Raw genomic sequence first — 24,704 nt, forward strand, 5'->3', positions numbered from 1 at the left:
TGACCCTCTGCGTCAGATTTTAACTGTTTCAAAAGTTTTACTAGTGATATTTTATCTAATTTACCATCAAATTCATACTTATTGACCCATTTTGAAAAATGTCTCACATTATCTGCTCTTTGCAATTGCATATACTTTGCGTCTTCTGTTAGGGGTGGGTCACGTGACCCTTTAGTGCATTTATTTCCCATGTCTCTTCAAAAAAAAGAACTGTTACGTAACCCTTTCTCTTGTACCACGTGGTATCTTATTCCCCGTATCCACAGTAGTGTCTAGAATGACTGTTTTACTTTGCTTTGTTTACTCCCTGATCTATGACTCAAGATACAATACTTCGACTACCTCTCTCCCTGCTATCACAAACCTTAGCAATAGCACAGTGTAACCTGGTCCCTGATCTAAAACAAAAACAAAGAGAGGAATTCTGCTTACCTGAGCCTCCCGCTTACTGTTATGCTTCTTTTTAGGATCCAGTTTTCCGCTTTTCGGCCACAGATCAGACAAGTGGACAGCCTCTTTACATACGACAATTCAGTCGGAGGTCTTTTCTTCTTCTGCGCAGGTTTCAGTGCCACCTATATGCTCTGACCTGCAGCTTACCAAGGGAATTCCGGCACGATTAGGACCAAAATGTTAAATAAATTGTTAAAATCAGACTGTAAAAATTATTAGGCATTTTAAAATGACAGTCAATAACAGACAGTAATGCAGGAAACTCAAGTATCTACTATACGTATACTCTAATGTACATTAGGAGGCAAAAAACCATACACAAATTTGTACAGAATTATGTCTAACTTTATTTAGGCAGTGTTTGCCATTTTATATCATTTACAATCAGCTTTTGCCCACCTCACTGACGTGGTCAGTGACAGGGTCTTTACATCATAGTAACTTATGAAAAAGTGCTGAGATAGTGCTTTTCAAAAATCTTTTTCCCATGAGAATATTACAGCCTTGCAAAGCACCTGGTCAGTCACAATGTCCTTCCGAGGATGTAGCTAATTCAAGGCTCTTAGATTAGCTTGAATACAATGGATGAATGTCTCTTTAATACATTTCTTTGTCTCTCTGTTCACCAGCTGGACATTATCTCTGATAGTGCGCACAAGGCCATTCTTCTGGTGGAAGCAGGAAAAGATACACATGCACACAGATTCATTATTTTCTAACTTTGCAAAATAATCTTTTACTGACAGACATGAGCCAGCCGAGCTGCCAAGGCTAAGTTTCTAATCACACTGCAGCTTATGCTTCAAGCAATAATATGCGAGTTTATTTCTACTATTACAGAATTAAATGCATTACATTTTACTCTATTTCTTAATCTATGTATTTTCATATATGTTCAAGTTCATTTATATATATCTAACCACACAACTTATATATGTCTGAATGTTTGGATACATATCTTCCTAACAGCTTATATGTAAATACATATCTTTCTAACAGCTTATATGTAAATACATATCTTTCTAGCAGCTTATATGTAAATACATATTTTTCTAACAACCCCTTTCTATAAAATCCAGTTTAAGGGACTCTAGAGCTGAATTCAGCTCTGCATCATCATTATGTAATCTCATCAACCTGACCACCTGCCCTTTTATTATATTACGTTTGCAATGGTTCGGGTGCATACTTGTATTGTGCAATAGGTTATTCTTTCTAACCGGTTTCCTATACAAACTAGTTTTAACAGTATTGAGTGAATGCTTACTAACAGTCACATCTAAAAATTCCACCTGTTGTAAACTATAAGTGTATGTGAATCTCAGAAAATCAGTAGTCGTATTGACATAGTGGAAAACCTCTCTTAATCTTGTCTCAGTTCCTTGACATAATAAATAAATATCATCCACAAATCTAGTATACCACAAGACAGAGTTGGCATAGGTCATATTAGAGAGTATAGTTTCCCATTACACCAATGAAAGGTTGGCGTAGCTTTTGGCACAGGCTGTGCCCATCGCCACGCCAACCTTTTGAATGTAATATTCATCATTGAACATAAAAACATTGTGACTTAAAATAATGTCCAATAGGCTACAAATCAAGCGTATTTTATCACCCTGAACCCCTTGCTATGCAATAGTTCACTAATACTATCAATACCCCATTGATTCGGTATGACCATGAACAGGGATACAATGTCCATAGTAACAAAGTAACATTCAGAATAGTCAGGTGTCCATTTCATTTGTAATAACTCTAAAAAAGTTTTAGTGTCCCTTAGAACAGTCTCACACTCTAATAATATGTGATGTAAGTTCTTTTCGACAAAAATGGATAGGGGTTCCGTAGCCCAGCCTCTGTCAGAGACTATAGGTCGCATGGGTGGAGTACTAAGACATTTATGAACTTCTGGCAAACCATATACAATTGGTACCACTGGATGTTCAACTGAGAAGTATTCAAAGAGTGGCTCTGATATCATATTAGTTATTAGTAGATCGAAGATCAGAAATGCTATTCTATCCATAACAGCTTTAACAGTAGCTACTGATATACATTCATAGGTATCACTTTGACTTAAGAGAACATACATTTGTCTGTGATACAGCTCCTTATCTAAAATAACTATACCTCCACCCTTGTCAGCGGGTCTAACTTCTATGGAAGTTAATTCTCTCAGTTCTTTCAGTGCATCATACTCTTCTTTCGACATATTGTGGTAGAGTTTATGTTCATCTTCACTATCAAAACTATCCCTGATCTGTTTATCACAGATCTCCACAAAGGTATCAGTAATAGCATTGTTGAGTGGAACAAACGCACTGTTTTTTTTAAAAATCGATTGAGTAGTATTTGCATTACTAAAAAACACATGCAATGTCAATGTCCTGGCAAATAGCCTTAAATCTTTAAGAACATCAGTTATTTGTGCTTTTCTAGCTGGTACAAAGCTGAGCCCTTTGCTCAATAACAGTCTCTGAGCATAAGTCAATTCATACGTTGAAATGTTAAAAATCAAACCTGTTTGGATCTTTTGCCCCCTCTGTCCCAATCCTCCGTACTTTGCATTCTCCTTGTTTTTTGGTTTCTCATTCAACTCCTGGACCTTCCCCTGATTGGGAACGATTTGTTTGATAAAAAACTACTCATGTCTGATGTCAATGGTGTTACAGAGTCTTTACTGCTAAAAGCAGCAACATTCAACAGTTGCAATCTGTGTTCCTTAGGCTTAACAACCTGTTCCTCATGCTTATGGTCAGTTCCTGATACCAGGCTACGCATATCGTTTCTATTACCTGTAGTCGAATCATGCCCCAACTGAGACTCCACTACAGATGATGCTATCACTAAGTTGCCTCCTAGTTCCGGTTCACTTCTAAGTGGGAGGGGCAGGAACTGTTCCACAGAGACAATAGGGGAGGAATCATTACTAACATTGCTGGTAGTCTCAACAACCACACCCTCATGCCATATAGGGCATGTATCATTCCTGAAATCACCAAAGTCTCTCTGCAACTTTCGGACTTTGGTTACATAGTCTCATAGTTCTGAGACAGGATACTTGAACATATGAGGGATATAAGAAATAAAAAGGAAAGCAGTGCCTTGGCTATGCACATCAAGAATGAAGGTAGTGAGCATATGTTTACGTTTCTGGTCTTGGAAATACTTACAGTCAGAAAAAGGGAGGAGATATGAAGTATATTACTGAGGCGGCTGAACAAAAATGGATTATGTTACTGTTCACTAATAAAGCACCTGGTTTGAATAATATAGTCTCCATTAAACCTTTCCTGAAAGCGAGACAGCTGAGACACTAGTTTTTAGTTTATGTATGCTGTGATGTTTTTAAAAATGTTAAGTATGGCTTTAAATAATTTAATTGTTTTTAATTGAAGTAATTAATGTTAATTTGAATACTATTTAATGTCGTTGTTTTAAGTCATTTTTATCTAAGACATTAAAGATTCCCTGCAGACTGCTCTGCCAGAGATACTGGGTGAGCAAATTGATGTAACTAAGGAAATAATTTTTTTGAGCTATTATACAGAATTGGAATTGGCTAGACATAGCAAGGCCTTGCTGAGTCTTGTTATGATGGCTGCCAAAAAAGCAATTACTAGAAATTGGAAATCAAAGACTAAACCAGCTTTACTAGAAGTAGCAAATATAGTAACAGTGATAAATCAACTGGAATTGGGATCTGCAGAAAAGGTTACGAGCAGGAAAAATGGGAATTGTGGGAACAATACATGCAGAAGAGGAACGAGGTTTAAAAGAAGGTAATATATGAATGAGCTATGTAATGTTTGACTGACAATGACTGGCTAGATTATAAGTGATGTAAAATGTTTGCAACTACAATTGTGTCAACATGGTCTGTAATGTATAATGCTTGCAACTGTAATTAGGTGACTATGGTCTGTTTTCATTTATGTAAATATAAGATTGCCTGTGTCATACATGATAATTTATAAATTCTTGTTTGAAGAAACCAAATTGTATGCCAGTGGAGGCTAGGGCTAATTTTTTACAAAGTAATGTCATTTTCAAAACGAGGAATGACAGGTATTGCTCTCCACTTAGAAACATGGTCTTTATTGGAAATGCCACTTACAATCTGACAAGTCAGGAGAGCTTCCACCTGTAAAGATTTCAATTTACTATAGCTTCTGCACAGAAAGCATTTAGAAAAGTTGCTCCTTGTACAATGAATGCTTTGACATAAAACATGCAAAACAGAGATATACTTTGCAGAATGCTAAAATCTCACCTTACAAGCTCAGCTATGCTAGTGTTCTGTTAAGCCATGTCTACAGATACTTCCATATATATATATATATATATATATATATATATATATATATATATATATATATATATATATATATGTATACACATATATACATATGTACTTTTACAAGACTGTTAGTGGTTTTTGTTTGCAACTCATGAACTCATTCCCTAACAACTTATATCACTTTGAAAGTCTGTAAACATTTGTTTTATTAAGAGATCTACTCGGGGATAATTGTCATTTTTCTTTTTGTTTTATTTCTCAATGAATGTATTTATTATTGTTTAAATTTATTCTTTAATTTATACTTATTTAGGGTAGAAAATAAACACTCTTTCCCCAACCCCCTACTACGTTTACATACCAACTCTGAGATCATACTGCAGAGGGGAAAGGGTAAATTCCCAATTTTGACTATACCCCCAGTCTTACACACAGAAAAGCCATCGATTTTCAGTCAATTCAGTTTCAGTGAACTGTACCAGCATTTTCTTCCTTCAACAACATGGATTTTTGAACAAGTGAAGTACACCCATACATACATACATATAAATATATATAGCTACACCCCCACCCCCACACACACACACACACACACACACACACACACACACACACACACAGATGCATTATTTGTTCTTGTTTGTGTATATGCCGTTGCATGTTTGTTGTTGTCATTTAGCCCAGGTCATGACTGAAAATAGTTCACTATTTAGAACCAATTCGTTTACCTGATTAACAAAAGAAATAAGGAAAAAATATATAATACTCTGTCAATCTGAGTGGTAACCCTTCCTGTTGATATACTGGTGCCCATGTGGAACAGGCAGGGCCTTGATGGCAATGTTGATACAGTTAATGGCCGCTAAAACCTCTGGGAAATGGGCTATTTCAAAGAATGCCAGCATAGTGGTGTTTTTCATCTCTGCTGTCTATGGAAATCACATATGCTTTTACACATGTTGCAGCATGATGTCAAGGAACTGGTTGGTGTATTATTCATGAAGCAGATGCCTGTGAAACACACACTGTGTCTCTAATGGCTGCTGGAAGGTTTCTGTAGCAAATATGGCCAATACTATACATACCATAATGTCCACAGGGATTGGTAAATTCCATGCATCCCAGGGGATTTCATGTGAGGATGGCATAGACATAGAAGCTCAAGCATTGTATTTCTGTCCACAGATTAGTGTTCAACTATGTCCCTGTTATAGAGGTGAGGGTAGGTTAGGTGCAGTCAGATCCATCTGCTACATGAAGATTGACGATGTGCACCACAACTGATACTGTGTTTGCAAGAATGGTCCCTTATAAATGTTGCCTTGCTAATGAGGCTGCTACTCCTAAAATCTTAACATAATTTCTCGCACTTTATTTAGCATGAAATGACAGTATGCAAACTTGCTGCCTGAAGCAACTCATCAAGCTACATTTATGTTTCTGAATTGCACCACCATGTTGCTTACCCTCATTTGCAGTTTGTCTCATTTGCATGTTTTCAGTTGTTTCTGTGTCATTATATGTTTATTTGCATACGATACTAACCATGCTACCTTCAAGGCTAGTGAGAATGTGCTATCTATGCCTCTGAATCAGCCATACCATGCATGTCAGCACTCAATGCACTACTTCATATTACACCTAGTGATAACTGTTTCTGAATCCCAGCCTACATGTGATTGCTCTAAACATTTGCAAACAATTAATACACAAATTAATAGCTTTGCTCAGGACCTCTGTGAAATGCAAAGCTTTTTTTGGCTTAGAAGGTAAAGTTCAGAGCATAGATAAAGACAATATCAGTTGTAAATTAAAATTGTTGATTCTGAATGCAGATCTAGTAATTATAATTTAAGATGCATTGGCCTACTTAATCAATGTGATGCATAGCAATCTCTCTTTTACTTCAATGATGTTGTCCCTTTAAAACCAGCTGTAGCAAAAAAGGGTAAAATATTGATTTTCATTGGTTGTGTTGTACTATATTAGATACTATGTTTTTTACTAGTGTTTTATCATCTGATGAAGGGATGTACCCGAAAGCGTTTATGATACTGCTTTTATTGTTTTAATAACGTGAAGTTGCTTCATACACAGCATGGTAGTACTTGACTTATTTTTGGATTTGCTATTTGGATTTTTTGGCAGTACTTTTAATGGAAGGAGTCCTTTACTTTTTGTTCTTTACTTTGCTGTTGTTTTATTGGACTCCAGACACCCATGGCTGACCACCAGACTGAGGATGTTGAACTTGGCTATGTACCAGACAGGTATCTCAAAACTATGACTAGCAAATCTTTTTTGCTACAAAATCCGCTGTTGGACATGGACATTGGGACTTCCACTCTTCTCACTGATGCTACACAAGAAAGGCAAAGAGACGAGACTGAATTTACTATGTCACTGACATTTTTGCAAGATACATTAATGAAATTAAAATGCCTACAATAGCACAGATTTTATTTTGAAGCGTGTCTTAAGAACAATATTGTGCCAAGAGACTTAGATGTTTTATGCATGCCAGCACATGGTGAACTCTATCCTGAGTTGCTGGCACGCTGGCAGCATATTAACTTACAAACTAGTAAATCATATATGAATTTACTTATTTCCTTTTTTCAACCTGAAGAGGATGCACTGTTAAACAAAGCTGAAGACCTATGTATTCAGCTAGAAAGAGACTATAAAACTGAATACCATAAGAACAGACTTATGGACATACTATGTGTAGCTGCTAACTATGATTTAAAACTTCAACAAGTTAAGTTAAAGAAACTACAACGTGATTACCTAGATTTTTCATCAGGTAACATCTTTGTTTGGCCTCGCCCTCAAGAAAGAGCATGGAATGCTTCAAATGATGTAGCAGCCACACCTGCACCTAATCAACAGCATGAAAATGAATGCTCAGACTTTGTAAACATAAAGCAGCCCAACACTCTTCATTCACAGGGGCCTGTCTTATTTAGTACAGAAAATAATGAAACAGCATCCACCAATGTCACTGAGACAGTGACTGAAGGAGAAACATTTGTGGACATTAATTTGGGCACAACAGCTGGCCTGATGGATGAGTCTTGAAGTGACAGGTTGGACTTTTCCACAATGGGAGCCAAACCAAAACAAAGTGCCAAGATGCCTGCAGCTGTTGTTACACCTACTTCCTTCTCTCCCTCTTCTTCTTTTTTCACATTACCAGCACCGGTGAAGAAGAAGAATTCTCGGAAGAAGAGCTTTTCACATCAGATGGACAAGGACTACAAGAGACGTCACAACGGACCTCCAATTGACTGTTGATAATGCATGCAACATTTGCAATGTTCATAATATTTCAGGTATTTCTCTTTCTGAATTACAACTACCAGTGTTAAGCAAGGGTTTAAATTTTGTACCAAGTACAGGGACAGATTTTTGTACTCTAATACCTGAGCTGTTATACTTTGCACGGAATGTAATGTTGAAGCAAATGTTTAATGACACTAACAGTGTTCATACACCTCATGTATTGAAGCAACCTAGCACTTTTTCACCTACTTTAAATCCTATGCTGCTGTTGATTGTTAAATCATGTGAATGTGAAACTGAGCAGTATCTAGACACATAGATCTATGTATTTCAACGTAGACCAACCACATAGAAATGCACTGCAAGAGCTAAAGAATAATACCAACATAGTTATAAAATCTGCTAAGGGAGGTGCTGTTGTTGTACTTAGCAAACAGTTTTATAACACACAAATAGATCTGTTGCTAGATGAGAGACTGACTTTTCTTCAGGTGTCACCAGTAATGGTGAATTCTTATATACAAAAAGTGCACAAATCTTTATTTAACATGGAAAAAACTGGGTTGATAGACCATGAGCTGCTGACATTTTTATATATACAACATCCTACTATCCCAGTTTTTAAAGCCTTACCAAAAATTCATAAGGATCCTAAAACACCACCCATGAGTGTATCGGGTAGGGGTTGGGTAACAGAAAATATTTCTATCTAGTTAGAATGTACTCTCAGACCAACGTTACAAACCTTCCCTAGAATTTTGAAAGATACTGCTACATTTCTGGAATCATTGGGTGTTTATTTACAAGAGAACAGTGACATTTCCTATATGTTTGTTACTCTAGATGTAAAGAATTTGTTCACTGTCATAGAAAATCAATATGGTATTACTGCCACAGAAGAAATACTGAACATATAGATGAAAATATACGGTTATGTTCCTTATTAGGGCTAGTATTAGAGAACAATGTTTTTCTTTGTCAAACAAAGTATTATTGCCAGAGACAAGGTATAGCTATGGGTACGCCTAGTGTGAACACATATGATAACCTAGTCCTGGCATTCTGGGAAGATATGGTGATATTTGAGGCAGCACATGATTGGAAAGACAAACTTCTCTTTTACAATAGATTTGTGGACGATATTTTCTTTTTGTGGGGAGGGTACCACATCAGAATTAACATCCTTTGTTAAGTATCTAGAGTCTACTATCAGCTTCTTCAGATTTTCATTAAATTATTCTAGTTCAGTTACTGAATACCTGGATGTTAGTATTATTGAGAAAGAAAATGGGGAGGTAGAGACCTCCCTATATAGGAAGCCATGTTGGACCAACAGCCTGCTTAGATTTGATAGCATGCACCCTACACATGTATTCCAACACATAGTCAAGGGACAAGTCTGTAGAATATCCAGACTTTGCATGAATGAGAATTCCTTTATACAGGAATTGGACTCTTTAAAGAATAATTTTCAAGCACGAGGTTATAGTAAAAATTTATTGGAAAAGGAAATGGACAACAGCAGTCTCTACAGAAAATAAAAGTGCAAAACCATGGTTACATAGAGGTAAAAAATGGCCTAATAAGGTAGATGCACAGGTTCAAAAAGCTAATGAAGGTTTAAAAATAAGTTTAACATACAGCAATGATATAGGTGGTATATGTAATATAATTAGAGAAAATTGGAGAATTATTTTAATAGATGAGAATATAACTAGAGTTGTAGGGACACAACCTAGATTTATTTTTATAAGAAATAAAAATTTGAAAGATATTTTGTGTCAAGAACCTATGCATTTTAAAAATTCAGGCATTAAGAAGAAGGGAACTTATCCATGCCTACATTGTAAAGCCTGTAAGCACATTTTACAAGGGAAATGTTTTATACACCCCAGGACCAACAAGAATTACTTTTTGAATATGTATGCTGACTGTAACATGCAAAATGTTGTCTATATTGCGAACTGTCAACAATGTAATGCATATTACGTATGAAATACAAATTGCAGACTTAAAGATAGAATTTTTAAGCATCTATTGGATATAAGGTTAAGAAAAGAACACAATGCACTGTATGTTGTGTCTTTCGGCTTTTCCCGGTTAGGGGTCGCCACAGTGGAACTCTGGTCCGCTAATGATTGGCAGTAGATTTTTACGTGCCGAGTTGCCAGCGCTGACGCACAACCTTCAATGAAGGTACACCCATTCACGCATGTCTCCACACAGAAGATGCTCTAGCTGAGAATCAAACAGAACAACATCTATACTGTGAGGCGATAACGCTACTGCAGCACCACCACCGCAGTTAACACAATGCACTTTATAAGCATATAGAATTGCATAGTGAGCATGTATTTGATTTTATGATTATATATGTTGTAAACAGAAGTCAAAGAATGGCTGACTTGTATAATGAAACTGAGTATAAAGAGATGCAATGGATTCTTAGACTGGGAGCAGACAAAGCCCCAGGATTACATGATGTTGTCCCTTTAAAACCAGCTCTAGCAAAAAGGAGGGTAAACTATTGATTTTCATCAGCTGTGTTGTACTATATTAGATACTATGTTTTTACTAGTGTTTTATCATCTGATGAAGGGATTTACCCGAAAGCGCTTATGATACTGCTTTTATTGTTTCAATAAAGTGAAGTTGCTTCATACGCAGCATGGTAATACTTGCCTTACTTTTGGATTTACTATTTGGATTTTTTGGCAGTACTTTTAGTGGAAGGAGTCCTTTACTTTTGTACTTTTTGTTCTTTACTTAGAAAGCTATAGCAACTCAAGTTATGGTATCTATTTATCAAGATTTGTGCACATGGTTGTAAATGCTAGAAAACTTGTTTAAACCTGGGAACAAATACAGATTTGTATTTTCTGCCACATCACATCTTTGATTTAAAAATATATAGTCTTCAATTCAGTTCTCACAAGATGCAGAAGGTTAATGTATTGGGCCTTGCATAATTATTATCTTTACAAGACAGAAGCTTGTGGATTTTCTAATATGGCCAATGACTATATTTTCTTGAGGTATGTTTTGTATAATTTTGTGTTTTTTCATTCTTTGATGTGTTTTGCTTTATTGAGGAGGTGGGGCTTGAAGAATGGAACATGCTGCAGCTGATTAAGGCATTTTATAATTTTTTCCTCAAATGATATACTGATATAAGTTAGGATACCATCCTTGAATATTAACAGTGTTAGCCAACTAGTCAAACAAAACCAATTATTAAAATTCTTCCATCATAGAAATGTGTCAATTTAATTATTACAGGAAATTTACAGATACTGAAAAGAATAAGACACTGCTGAATAAAAAGAATGGCATCTATATTACCAGATCGAAGCTTTAGTTCCTTGAATAGCTAAAGCTCGATCTTGTAATATCAACAGCTAAAATTGTCAAAAGGCTGATTCAACCAAGGGAATCACTTCTCTTGGCCGAATCAAAAAAAAACTTTACATCCAAAATCAAGTGGGGGCTTTGCCCCCGCACCCCCTGATGTGGGGGGCTGTGCCCCTAACACCCCCCACCTAAATATACCAACTCTGAGATCACTCCAAATTGGAGAAATGAGCATACTCCACAGAACGGCCAAGGGAAGTGTTTCCCTAGATTAAATCAGCCATTCGACAATTTACAGTTTTGATATTACAAGTTCAAGCTTTACGTATTCGATTAAGTAAAGCTTTGATCTTGTAATATAGAACCAAAGAATGTTGTATCTGCATTTGTCATGCCTTGCTGTTATAAACAAAGAGGAGTTGTTATGTTTCATGAGTGCATTTTTCAGTATTACAATTTTACACGGGCAGAAATGCATGTATTATTGTAGTAGGTGCAAGTTAGGCAAAGTGTTCCTTGTTGATATTGGTTCCATATATGCTGCATCTGAAAATTATTCAGCTTTTCCTCAGGATATATCAGCAGGATTATTACAGTTCCAAGATTGTCATACACTTTTCATGGACAATTTTAATACAAGGCTGGACAATCTTTTCATAGGAATATTGTTATTGATAGTTCAGCTGTTAAACATCTTAAAATTTTAAAATGTTTCTTGTCCATAAAATATTTAATACACAGATGGAGGTAAAAACTGCCTCTCAAAACCAAGTTATACACATTTGTATCTAAAATAAAACAATATCTAGAATCAGCTACTTTTTCAGCTCTCCAGCCTTATGTCCCTTCATTCAAAATAATGGACACCATGCCTGTTTGTCAGATTTTTATACACTAATTATTAGTCTTTCTTTTTCCAGTATTTCTAAAACAATGATAAAGAAGATTATTATAAATAAAAATGTGCCATTTATGTTGATACTATAAGGTAACAGAGACAATAAATAGAAAGAAGTTGCAGTATACTCAACTTTAATAAGTAAATAAAAATATTAAAACATTTTTTTTAATAAAGAATGCTTTTTATTGAGTTGCTCTAAAAAGTGAAAAATAAGGAAGAAGAGTGAAAACTTTGCAAAAAAACACAGATAGGCTGATTTCAGAAAAGCATTCTAGGTTGGTTTTGCTGATTCTGGTAATGAGGTGCCAGAAGATGTAGCAGGAATCAGCAAAACCAATCTTGAATGCTTTTCTGAAATCAGCTTGTCTGTTTTTTTTTCTCCAAAGTTTTCACTCTTCTTCCCTATTTTTCACTTTTTAAAGCAATTCAATAAAAAGCATTTGTAATTAAAAAATCTTGTCTTTTATATTTTTAGTTTTTACTTTTAAGTTTTTAAGTAAAATATAACAGTAATTACTGTTGAATTTTACTTAAAAAATAAAAAAAATTAAAGAGTGTCTGGATGTAGGTGAGAGCTTCCATCTTCATTGTCTTGCCTATTCACCACTGTGGGCTATCCAGGGTGCTGAAGTGCTGTGTACTGCATAATGATTGGTTCCCATTGGATGTAAGTGAGAGCAGAATGGTCGAGGAACGTGACAGAGCCACAAAGCCAATTTCAATAAAAAGCATTTTAATAATAATGATAATAATAGTAATAATAATAGGCAGCAATTAAACTGTCAGTGTATTCTATTCTCTTATTATAAAATAAAACAACCAAACCGATAAAACAACCAGTGAAAAAAACAAAATGTACTAAGAAAAAACAATAACACTGGTTGTAGCAAGGCTAAAAACAAAAAGCATTTAATGGAGTAAGCACTTTCACGGATACACCGTTTCTTCAGACTACAATCAAACAAACAACATCACATTTAAATGCTAAAACAATCAAACTAATTATGGCATCATACAATTAGAACCTAACTTACTTAAAGGAACACTGTATAGCAACTCTTAAAAACAATAAAATCAGTGCTTCAGTGGCTTTGACTTGAGAAAGGGTTTAAGTGAAACCATGCTGTTCAAGCCTGGAAGCTTGTCAGCATGGAATTGCAAAATCCATTCTTGTTCAGCTAGTTCAGTAGTATTTTTAAAGTCTCCCCGTCTCTTCTTAGCAGCTACAATCTGAAGTACTAAAAACTTAAATGTGTGGTCCGTGCCTTCCTTCATGTTATGCATAGCTAGTGCACTGTTTTCTTTCATATTCCTGATGTCCCTAAAATGTTTTACTATCCTATCCTTAAGGCAACGATTTGTTTTACCTACATAGAAAGAAAAAGATTTAACACAGTAGCTAAAATAAACAACATTACAAGTCCTCAGCATAGATATTGGGGGGACTTGTAATGTTGCACTTCTGGACCAGACAATCTACCACAGAGGAACAGTTTACATACAAATTCATTTAAACATACATTATTAAATATTCACTTCTATAGCTGTCTGACAGTTGGTGCTTAAGTTAAGGGGGTGAGCTATAGTGACTGAGATACAGGGTTTGATTCCCCCAGCCCTCATTTGCCTGCTGTGTGACCTTGAGCAAGTCAATTAACCAGACATTCCTCTCAGGTTGTCCTTGAAAATGGACTTTGTGTCCATTGGGCTTACCTGGTTAACAAATAGATATTATAACTAAAACATACTTTCTTTTTTACCACAAGTAACAGATTATTTTTAAATATGGCTTTAGTCTTAGGTATGACATGTCTGCTGCAATTCAAATAATAGAAGCTTTTATGTTTTACGTGTAGCCCCCACCCTTAATTATTTAAAACTAGCAAAGCACTGGTATCAGTCAATGCTTATAAAGCCTTCAATAAACTGAACTGAGTTAATATACAGACTATTCTGGAAATATGGAGAGACCATCAGATCTAGTTAATTTAAAGTGTTATTTTTTCACACCTGTCTGTTTGTAAGTGGACAACAGTTTAATATGAAAGAGCAACATATCAGAGTTCATCATGGATGCCCTTTATTTCCTTTATTTTGACTATGAATCCATTTTTATTTGCAAGTCATACATCTATAGAGATTATGCCAATTACAATAGGAACGCAGCAATTCAAGATTTTTGCCTTTGCTGATGACATTTTGCTGAGTTTCTGAGGCTCCTAACTCAGCCACTGATTTTATTTTTATGTATTTATGTATTCAAATACTATACAAGATATAACATTAACACTGATAAGGCAACAGTCATATTATTTCACTCAGTGTCAGATATCGCATATATTTCATCTGAAGTTTACTTCTTTGAAGTTTTAGGTTTGGTCATTTTCAAAAGATATTTTTGGTTAATACGAGCTTCAAGTCACAAAATATCCAACCATTCTTCTGAGACACAGAGATGCACCAGTCAGCAGATGGAGCAAAGACAGAGTGATGGTTAGCTGCCTCTCAGGTGCCAGGATCTGCAGAGTCACTAGGGCACTGAAGTCACTTCACTCAAAGTACACATATGACATAATCATTGTGGACATGAGTGTGAATGACTTGAAATATATCTTCTTGGATTATATGAAGAGGGACATGATGAAACTCTCAGAATATGCATCTGAAATTGATGTGAAACTAGTATTGATAATTTTTCTACCATCACCAAGAATGATGTTTCAAGACAAACAACATATTACTGACTTGTTATTGGCTTAGCTATTGATGTCATCCTAAGGGGATCCAATATTATCAGCCTGGAAAAAGAAGATCGATAGCCAGCCTGCTTTCCTAGGGATAGCCTGCAGATCTCTCCATGGCCTCTGTATATTGGCCAGGACCTTTTCCTCCTCTGTAGTGTCTTTTTTTTTAGGCAATGTCAGTCTCATCCAGACTCTTGAGCCAGAGCAACATCCTTGAACTTCTCCATATTATTTTATAGTAAATAAAATTCTGTGCCATAGCATAGCCAGCTCATGTACCCCCCACCACATGACCTGCAGCCCATGAGGCATTTCTGAACAAACTAACATCCCTCCCTATAAAGCCAAAACTATTCCCTTGGGAAATTTCAATTATCTCTCTGTTAACTGAGAAACATACACCACCTCAAATAAATATGCCCAAACATTCCTGCACTTCATTAATGTGAACACCTAAACCAGCCTGTTCAAGTGCCAACTGAGGGTTCAAAACCACTGAACCTAGTTCTCACCAATATTACCATCCTATGCTCAGAATCTACAGCTACCACATCACTGGTAAAATCTGACCACCATTTGGGTAAAACCTGACTTACCACAAAACTGATTTTATTTCTATTTATTTATTAAAATACTATTCTGATATTATAGTTTTTAGAGGCTGCTCTAAGGCAAACCTAATCCATCTAACTGTTGACCTGATGAAATTTAAGTGCCCTCCTCACTTCAGTGATCCCAGCTCACATGCTGTCACATTTGCAGATAATTTCTATGCCCATCTCAAAGCTTGCATCGAAGCATCTGTCCCCATACAATAAGAGGAATAAACTCAAATGATAAAAGCAACCTTAATACCCTATCATCTACAGACAAACTGAAAAGCAGCAAATAATTTAATAAATCCTCCAAAAGTACATACAAATAGAGACTTGCTTCCTCTGCTAAGGACAACCACAAAGTTTTCTTCAGCTGTCAGAAACCTTAGAGGTAATGCCCAGCAATGTCCAGGACTAATACATAACACTTTCTCATCCCCTGAGGACACAGGCAACATATTAGGGGACAAAATCACCTCTAACTTTACTCCTCTATCTCTATCTAACTTTCTCCAACTTATTAGCATACCCACACCACCCCTCTCAGATCACCTCCAAGCAAGTCCTGAATGGTTTCTCTAAGGCCAAGAATACTTGCTATATTAGTTCTAATAGTGTGCCAGGCTGCCTTCTTGCCAGCACCAGACTCTGTCTGTTAAACTTTCCATTAAGTCTATTCAACCTTAACCTCGCCACTGGATTTGTGTCAGAGGAATGGAGAACTGAGGCAGTCATCTCACTCCACAAGTGGGGATTCAGTACTGATCCAGGGAAACAGCAGGCATATAAGCCTTATCAGCCTCATCTGCAAAGTAATGGAACACATCAGTATGGAACTTATTAACAAAGACATAGGCAGCCTACAATTCCTGGACCCAAGACAGTTTGGGTTTGTTAAAGGCAGGTCCTGCCTCCTGAACCTGGTGGACTTCTCTGAATAAGTCAGTGATACATTAGCAGTTTACACTGCCTACGTGGAAATGGCCACTGCCTTTTATAAGCCACATTCTGGCATATTATTGTGGTAGGTATGCTCAGTTGAAAAGAGTAGTTACCAGTGTTGTTTCCCCCAGGAATCAGTCCAAGGACCACTTCTCTTTGGTATTTATCTTTCTGATATCAAGGCTGATATCAGTGGCCAGTGAACTGCAAACTTGGAACTGGCATTAACTCTCCAACTGACTGAAAAACACATCTTCAGGTGGGTCAAACACACACCAATAAGCAGTACCTGGACCACAACCTAAAACTAAAAGGAAAGAAGTGAAGCACTGCATTTTTTGGCAAAACTGAGAACACATGCATCTACCATACAGGTGACACACTTTTGAATGTTGACTGAGCCATTATGGACCTGGGTAATTTCATTGACAATTAACCATTTTTTGATCACTATGCTACCACTGTAGTTAGGAAATCCTTTTACCTTGTTAGACTACTCACCAGGGGTATTTCTTCCAGATCTAAGGAAGTTATCTTTCCTCTCTTCTTTTCCCTTATCTGGCCCATAATAATGGCCACTTTGGTATGTACCTGTCTAAGCATACAACCCAGCATATCCTCAGTAAGATAATCAAGGGTATGTCTTCCCTGAGCTACCCAAACCACCTTAAAGTGTCCCTTTTTCTATTTCCTACAGACTCGTTAAGAGTTGACCTCTATCTAGCATAGAGATCCTTGAAAGATCTGGTCGTACGCAACTTCCTGTACATCCACAAAACTAATAACGCCCTATTTACCCACTGAGGAGATCTTAACTTCCACCAAGGCATAACTGGAACCCTTTATTTATATATTCCTCTTTTATGGAATAGAATGCCTTTAGATATAAGACAAAGTACCTCTTGGACCCACTTTAAGCATAACCCTGGATGAGTAGATGACCAATCATAAATACCCAGGGTCTGGCCTTCATCCCTCAAACAGCCATAAATTAGTCATGTTAATGGATACCTATGATGTGGGATATTGTAGCTAAGCTACTAATGGTGCTCTGGATCAACAGCTTAGTACTGACTTCTTAACGTATTTCATTGTTTAGCCATATAAATATACTAAAAATGAAACTAGTATCTGAATGGAATTTTCTTATCAGAAATAGACTGATCCCTCTAATGTGTACATGGTACAAAAAACAGTAAAATATGGAAGAAATTTCTTTGAAGGGAATAATCCCCCCAGATCTCATCTATGACCTTCATAGCAAGTAGGGAACAAGCTTGTTATTGGATTCCTAGTCCAGAACTGTACATTCTGGCTCAATTATTGGCAAGTATCTATATCTACAAGTGGTACAGCATTTTCCAATTTATATTTCATAGTTATTTTATGGGAAAGGATATTCTATACTGACTAATTCTGTAAATTTACTTTAGCTCCAGCCTCTACACAGTTGAACTTGTTGTCAGTCTACAGAACATTAAATAATAATTTATGCTATTTATCTTTTATACATATTTGCTGAACAAATATTCAATTTATCATTTTAAATTCACTCTTAGTTTCTAAGACCAACTTTACGTCAATTAAAAGACATTCTGCATATTGATCCTCTTCAGGTAAATTTGGGCAAGATAAAAGAGAATGTACCATATTTAGCAGTATTTGATGAAATATCATGAAAATAAAATGAAGAAAGTTTCTGTTTGGTTTTCAATTGAAAATTCACTTTTTTAAAGGCATACTGTCCTGCTATTATAAAGGGCTAAGATCAGTTCTTGAAGTTAATAATGTACATTTAATTAAAGTGAAAGGCTGATGTTGGATGGAATTCATCAGCCTAGAATCTCATTAATAATGTGAAGCTCATATAAAAATATTTTACAACTTCATTGCAATTTCATTATCCAATCCAACGTTTTATTTGGCACCCTTATGTCCAAGTAAAATATGATAGACTTCACTATTCAAGGGTTGCTGGCACAGTTGTAGACTAGCAAGGTCTTGACATCGGGTCTATATCAGAACATTGAAGTTTTAAAACTTCAAATGTTCTAATATCAACCCATTTTGAGCGAACGCTAAAAATAGCAAAGCTGCAGAACACCAAATTCTTTCCTAGGGAAAGAATTTGGTTTGCCGGTTCTGTGGCTTCGCTATTTTCAGCGCTGTGGTGGAAATTTATGGGCCAGTTCAGGTAAGTGTGCGATTGTGTGGTTGTTAGGATTAGGGTGTGGGTTAGGTGAGTTAGGATTAGGGTGTGGGTTAGGTGAGTTAGGGTTAGGGCGTGGGTTAGGTGAATTAGGGTTAGGGGCGGGTTAAGTGAGTTAGGGTTAGGGTGCGGGTTAGGTGAGTGTGCAATAGTGACGGACCTTAGGGTTAGGGTTTGGGTTAAGGTAAGTGGATAGATAGTAGTGTATGTATAGTTTAGTGTAGGGTTAGTTGTAGGATTATAAGTATATGTGTGTGTATTGATGTTCTTTCGGTGTGCTTGTGTTGTGTGTATGTGTTTCGGAATAGCAAATTTTTTCCCAAGGAAAAAATTTGCTGTTCTGAATATTCGATATTATGTGGTTTAGATATTTTAGGTTCGATGAAATAGCGTTCGCTATTTTTATCTTTCGATAATGTGATATAAATGCTTGATATCATGTATGACGAGTCTGTACTAAAGTTCTACCATCGTGGTAGAAAGTAGCTCTAATGTGCAATGAAAGTTCTTACTAACCTTGATTTACCACTAAATTTACACACTGGATTGTTAAGGTATATAAACTGTCTGATGTCATTGCATAATACAAACAATGCTATGTATAGCTTCTTTCATTACAAAAAGATTACTACTTTGTCTGGAATCAAAAACTACCATCAGGACTTCCTAGTAATAGTTGCTTAGGTGGCAATGAAAGATAAAGTCTTGACTGCAGCCCAGGCAACCCAGATTCAATTAGCATCTCAGGTATCTGACGGGGAGGCAGAGAGGGATAGGTGTTACCAGTCTTGCTGGGTGAGTGGTTTTGTGGGCAACTCCTATGAAGACCTCAGATGGAGGCTGGGGATGTCACACTAGGACTAGGGTGAGGTCATGGATGAACTACGGCTGAAATGGGGTAATACTCCAAGTCCCCATTGTATGCCCTTCCCTCAGATATATCACAGGAACCAAAGGGAGGGAAGCAGCATGGGTAGGTCATAAAAATAGAAACTCCTCCACTGGTGGATGTGAATGGCCAGACCCTCAGGATGCCCTCAAGTTCTGCATCAGCCCCAGCCCTATGAGAGATGGTCCGAGGGGTTAAGGAGATGGGTGGAAGACTTGATGATTGATGTGCAGCACTGGGTAGAGAGCCATAGGATGATGGAGGAAGGAGAAAAATCCTCAAAAAAAAAAAAAAAAAAAAAGATTTCCTAGCAATAAATTGCTGCAACATGTTTTGGGTAAGGGGTTGTCTTTCTGTCTGTCTTTCGGCTTTTCCCGGTTAGGGGTCGCCACATCCGGAACTTCGGTCTGCTAATGATTGGCAGTGAATTTTTATGGTGTCGAGTTGCCAGCCCGGTGCCCAATCTTTGGGATTGTAATAGATGATTTTTTTTTTTTTACTGTTTCATCATAATTGTAGGCTAAAATTTATTGTGGAAACACAATAAAAATATTTAGGAAAAATAAAAATGGCAGAAAATAGGAGGAGAGATGAAACAAGCACAGTACAATGAGATTAGCATAAGAGCAACAAAGGTGATAAGGACAACATCAGCAAAGGCACAAATAAAAAGGAAGTAAGCAGAGGGGATCATGAAGGGGAACAAAAGTTTTGAAATGTGCAGTACAATAGAAGATGCAAGGTACTGACCTGACTAGAATGTAGAAAATGGGAGTGGTATCACAAACGACTTTGAAAAAGTAAAGGTAATGAAACAAGAGTTTCTTCATTTTAAACAAAAGAGAACAGGGAGAGCTATCAGGATAGTCAAGGAGCACAAAACGTCTGCCCTTAGGTTCATAGATTAGTACTAGGCTAACTGTCTTTGTGGGCCATTTTAAACCTAGTCCATTATTCCATCTGAGAATCAAACTCTGCACCTTGTGTCAGCAAGGTAAACATTTTATCTATTATGCCAACCCCCAAGGAGATTAAAGCAGAAAGAGCAGATAGGATGCCTCTAAGAAACCTCAAGAATCTGACCAGTGTGCAGCCAGATACCCTGATTCATAGGTTCATAGGAGGTTACTAGGCTAACAGCCCTACAGCCCTTACAAGTCTAGCCATATTTATTCTGAGTTGCCCCAATTGTTGGTGGTTGGGTGAGTGAAGTTCAAAGAGGTAAGACTCTATGGTTGTTAATAATGACCTCCTCTGTCCAGGAGAGACATGGGCACCACCCCAGGAGTGAATTTGTAGTCACGTTGATCTAGGTTGAATTTGAAGTAGGGTCAGGGAGGGGCTTTGGTTCACATGAATTTTAAGCTTGATCCAGAGAAGCAGCAGTCTCTTGGAGCTGTATCTCTCTCTCCAGCATGATCTGCTCATGTCAGAGGCTAGATAAAGATTCCTGGAGTGAATGACCCTTGTGCAGTTTGACTTACAAATGTGTAGCATTTCCATCAGGGCCTGGTCACAGACTGCCCTGTAAGCCAGGCATATGTCACCCTTTACCAACCTGTAGGAGACAGATGATCCACAATGGATCACTGGAGAGGACAGAAGTGCATCTGGACTAGACAAGACTAAATGTGTCCTTTGTATGGTGAGGGAAGTTGAGAAGAGGGAGACAAGAAAATCTATGGAACTACAGGCCTATTAGCTTAACAGCAGTGGGAAGAATGAAGTCCTGCAGAAAATCCTGAGGATAAGGCCGAATGTTTTCTTAAGGACAGCAATATGCAGAACAGCAACCAACACAGGCTTATTTCAAGAAGAAGCTTACAGTCAAACCTGATGCAGTTATGGTTTCATCAAGGTCTCTGCATTCAGTTCAATACAGGAAATAAACAAGAAACTGTAGGTTTGGGGAGTAAAATCAAGACTGAATAATCAGTCTGCTGCACAGTTAAAAGACAGGACACAAAGTATTATGATGAGATGGGCAATGTCAAAAATATGAAAAGTAGCTAATGGAGAACAGTGGTCATTGTCCTGGGTCAGGTATTTTTTGGGTTGTTTTTTCAGTTGCAGAGGAAGAAGTAGAGAACATAATCATCAACTTTGCTGATGCTACATGGGTGCAAACGTGGATGATGGGAGGAAATTTAAAGAAGGGTTTGTAAATGTTAAGTGAGCAGATAGGTGGTAGTTGAAGTCTTCTGTGGGCAAATTCAATTACTGTACTTGGGCCACAATAATTCCTGTGTGAACCATCAGCTGGGGGAGTGGAAATGATGGAAACAGACCAGGAAAAGGATCCGGAGATGGTGATCACACCTGGACTGGACCACAAGGCGAAGAGTGAGAAGGCAGATTACTACTAAACAAAATACTGGTGGAACTCCCCTGAGAAATAGGTTCTACACAGAAAAAAGCAAAGGATAAGTCATACCATGAGTACTCTGTGTAGTCCTTGAAGTGGTAAATATGAAAACAATATCAGACTGTGGAAGGAATTCAAAGGAAAACTACAAGAAAGGCTCATGGAATGGAGTGAAACTGCATAATCAGAGACTGGAAGAGTTGGCATTCTTTTTACCAGAGATCAGGGAAAGCATCTGGGTGCACAAATTCATATCAGGGTGACATGAAGAGGTCATCTTGAACAAGAAAGATGAAGATAGGAAGAAGATGCACAGGTAGCAAGCCCAAAAGATTATAAACATAACCTAACTATTCCCTGCATCACTAAAAGAACGCCTTCAGAGTAAGTCCACACAATTTCTAGTGAGTTTTCATCAAGGTATATGGACAAGATTTTACCCTGAAATATAAAGTAAAGCAATACCTTGAAAACTTCATCACAGTGACTACCATCCCAAACAGACTTCTTGATAACATAATAATGTTTCATACCTTCATTTTTCTACAGTTTTCTTCATGGTTCAAAATTTCATGGTTCAAAATTTGAAGAATAAATGCAAAGAATTCAACTACGAGCTCTTTGCCTGCAGCTTTTAAAATGTCACCGGATATGTTACCTGGTCCTGCAGCTCTATTGTTTCTGTTTTTTAAGATAACAAATCAAATTCCTTCAATTAAGACTTGCACTTCAGAAAGGCTGGTATGTGTTCCTAACCTCTAGCTTGAATGGCTTAATTTTCATTCAACAACAATAAGCTATCATCATTCTAGAGAAGATGGGGGAATCATTACAACTTGGACTACAAACAGTACTTGCAGCATGATAAATGCTCTGAATGTTAACTTTATCAAAACAGCTAACTTTCCATGAACTAGTCCAGCTCTGTGGCACAGAAGAAAAATGCTGTGGCTATGAAGTATATGACCTGAGGTCAATTTCCACTGGAAAAGTTATGCAGGAGAGGCTAGAACTGATGCACTAATGCCAGCTCACTCACTTTGAGAGGGAGGACGGGCTGTTTTGTAACATGCAAACAGACTTACAAGCAACAGAAATGTAGCAATAACCAAACACATGAGTCTGGTTTACGAAGCCAGTGATGGTAGTACTCACAAACAAGGGGAAAGTGCAATATATCTACACAGTAATGCAGGTGCCAAGATCAGCCACCAAGGGGTGGGGTTAGGGTCAAATTATATATAAACTTATTGTTCACATTTCAAAAATGCGAACAAGGACACAGATATTTTCTTGCCTGGTTGTTCTCTGTCTCTTCTGGTTGACTTTCACCTCCATGCTGAGGACATACTAATGGCAGGGGAATTCATTATGTTTTGGAAAAATTGTTTCAGCACTTGTCTTGTCATCATTTTTATATATTTCACCTTTCTTTGAATTTCATTTGCAGGCATGAGATGTCATCCGGCCAAGTGAAGCAAGCCCTTATTTTCTGACAAATTAGTGGTAGAATCTCAGGACTATTTGTATCAGACTGGCTTTACTGATGATATGTGCAATAGGCAATAGATTCTGCATATGTTCAGAAAGAGGAGATGCTGAACTAATAGTGGCATGTCTCTGGTGACATGGTTAGCTGCAGGCACTGCAGAAAACCTTGTCTCGAGAGACTGTTACATGCATGCTTGCATAAGTGACGTATAAAGGACCATGCAGGGTACTGTGTAGGATGGCAATGATGTGACAGCAGCACCAGCCTGAGTATGCTTAAAGAGATATGCTGAGGAATGTGTACGGACAGGAATTGCTGGAGAGCCAGCATCAACCTAGGGACAGATCAGGGAACATATCCAGGAGGACACTGTGTTAGGAAAAGCACCAGATGGGGGAGGAGAGATGCAACATTGTGAGTAAGGGTGCAATGATTTGGCAGTATCATCAGCCTGAGTATGCATGAAGGGTTGTGCTGGGCAATGTGCGTGGGGTACACTGATGTAGAAGTGGCATCAGCTTGCAGATGCATAAAGTGGAATGCAGTCATGTGTAAGGGGTCAAAAATATGGCAGCAGTACCAGCATGAGTATGTTTGAAGGGATGAATCAAGTAATGTATATGGGAACACTGATGGAAGACCAGCATCAGCCTGGGAATAGATGAAGGGATATATGTAGGTGGACACTGATGTACAAACAGCATTAAACAGGGGATGGATGAAGGCACACGCAGAATCATCTGCAAGGAGAAACTGATGTAAGACCAGCATCAGCCGGAGGATGTATGGAGTCACATGCAGGGTTATATGTAAAGGGACACTGACATAGGAGTGGCATTATCAAAGACATGGAAAAAGCGACATGCAGGGTCACAGAGTATACAAGGCAGAGTGGACCATAAAGTTGCCAACACTCAACTTCATAGGGCAAATCTGGCCTCCATGAGGGCAAAGCAGTTCAGGCCCAGGATGAAATTATAGGTATCTGCCTAGTCATCAAAGTTTGACTTAAACAAAGCAAGGGCATTGCTCATTTTTTTATGTAACAGAAGATGATTCTAGAGATAGGAGAAACAATGAATAATATACCTGTCCCACAAAGATACCTTATTTATTTTCTGATGGAGATGAAAGTTTTTAGTCTGAGTGTCTGCAAATTCCTTTGTTTTGTACA

The sequence above is a fragment of the Protopterus annectens genome, chromosome 4.part0, assembly GCF_019279795.1.
Source record: "Protopterus annectens isolate FY-2018-M chromosome 4.part0, PAN1.0, whole genome shotgun sequence".
NCBI lineage: Eukaryota > Metazoa > Chordata > Ceratodontiformes > Protopteridae > Protopterus > Protopterus annectens.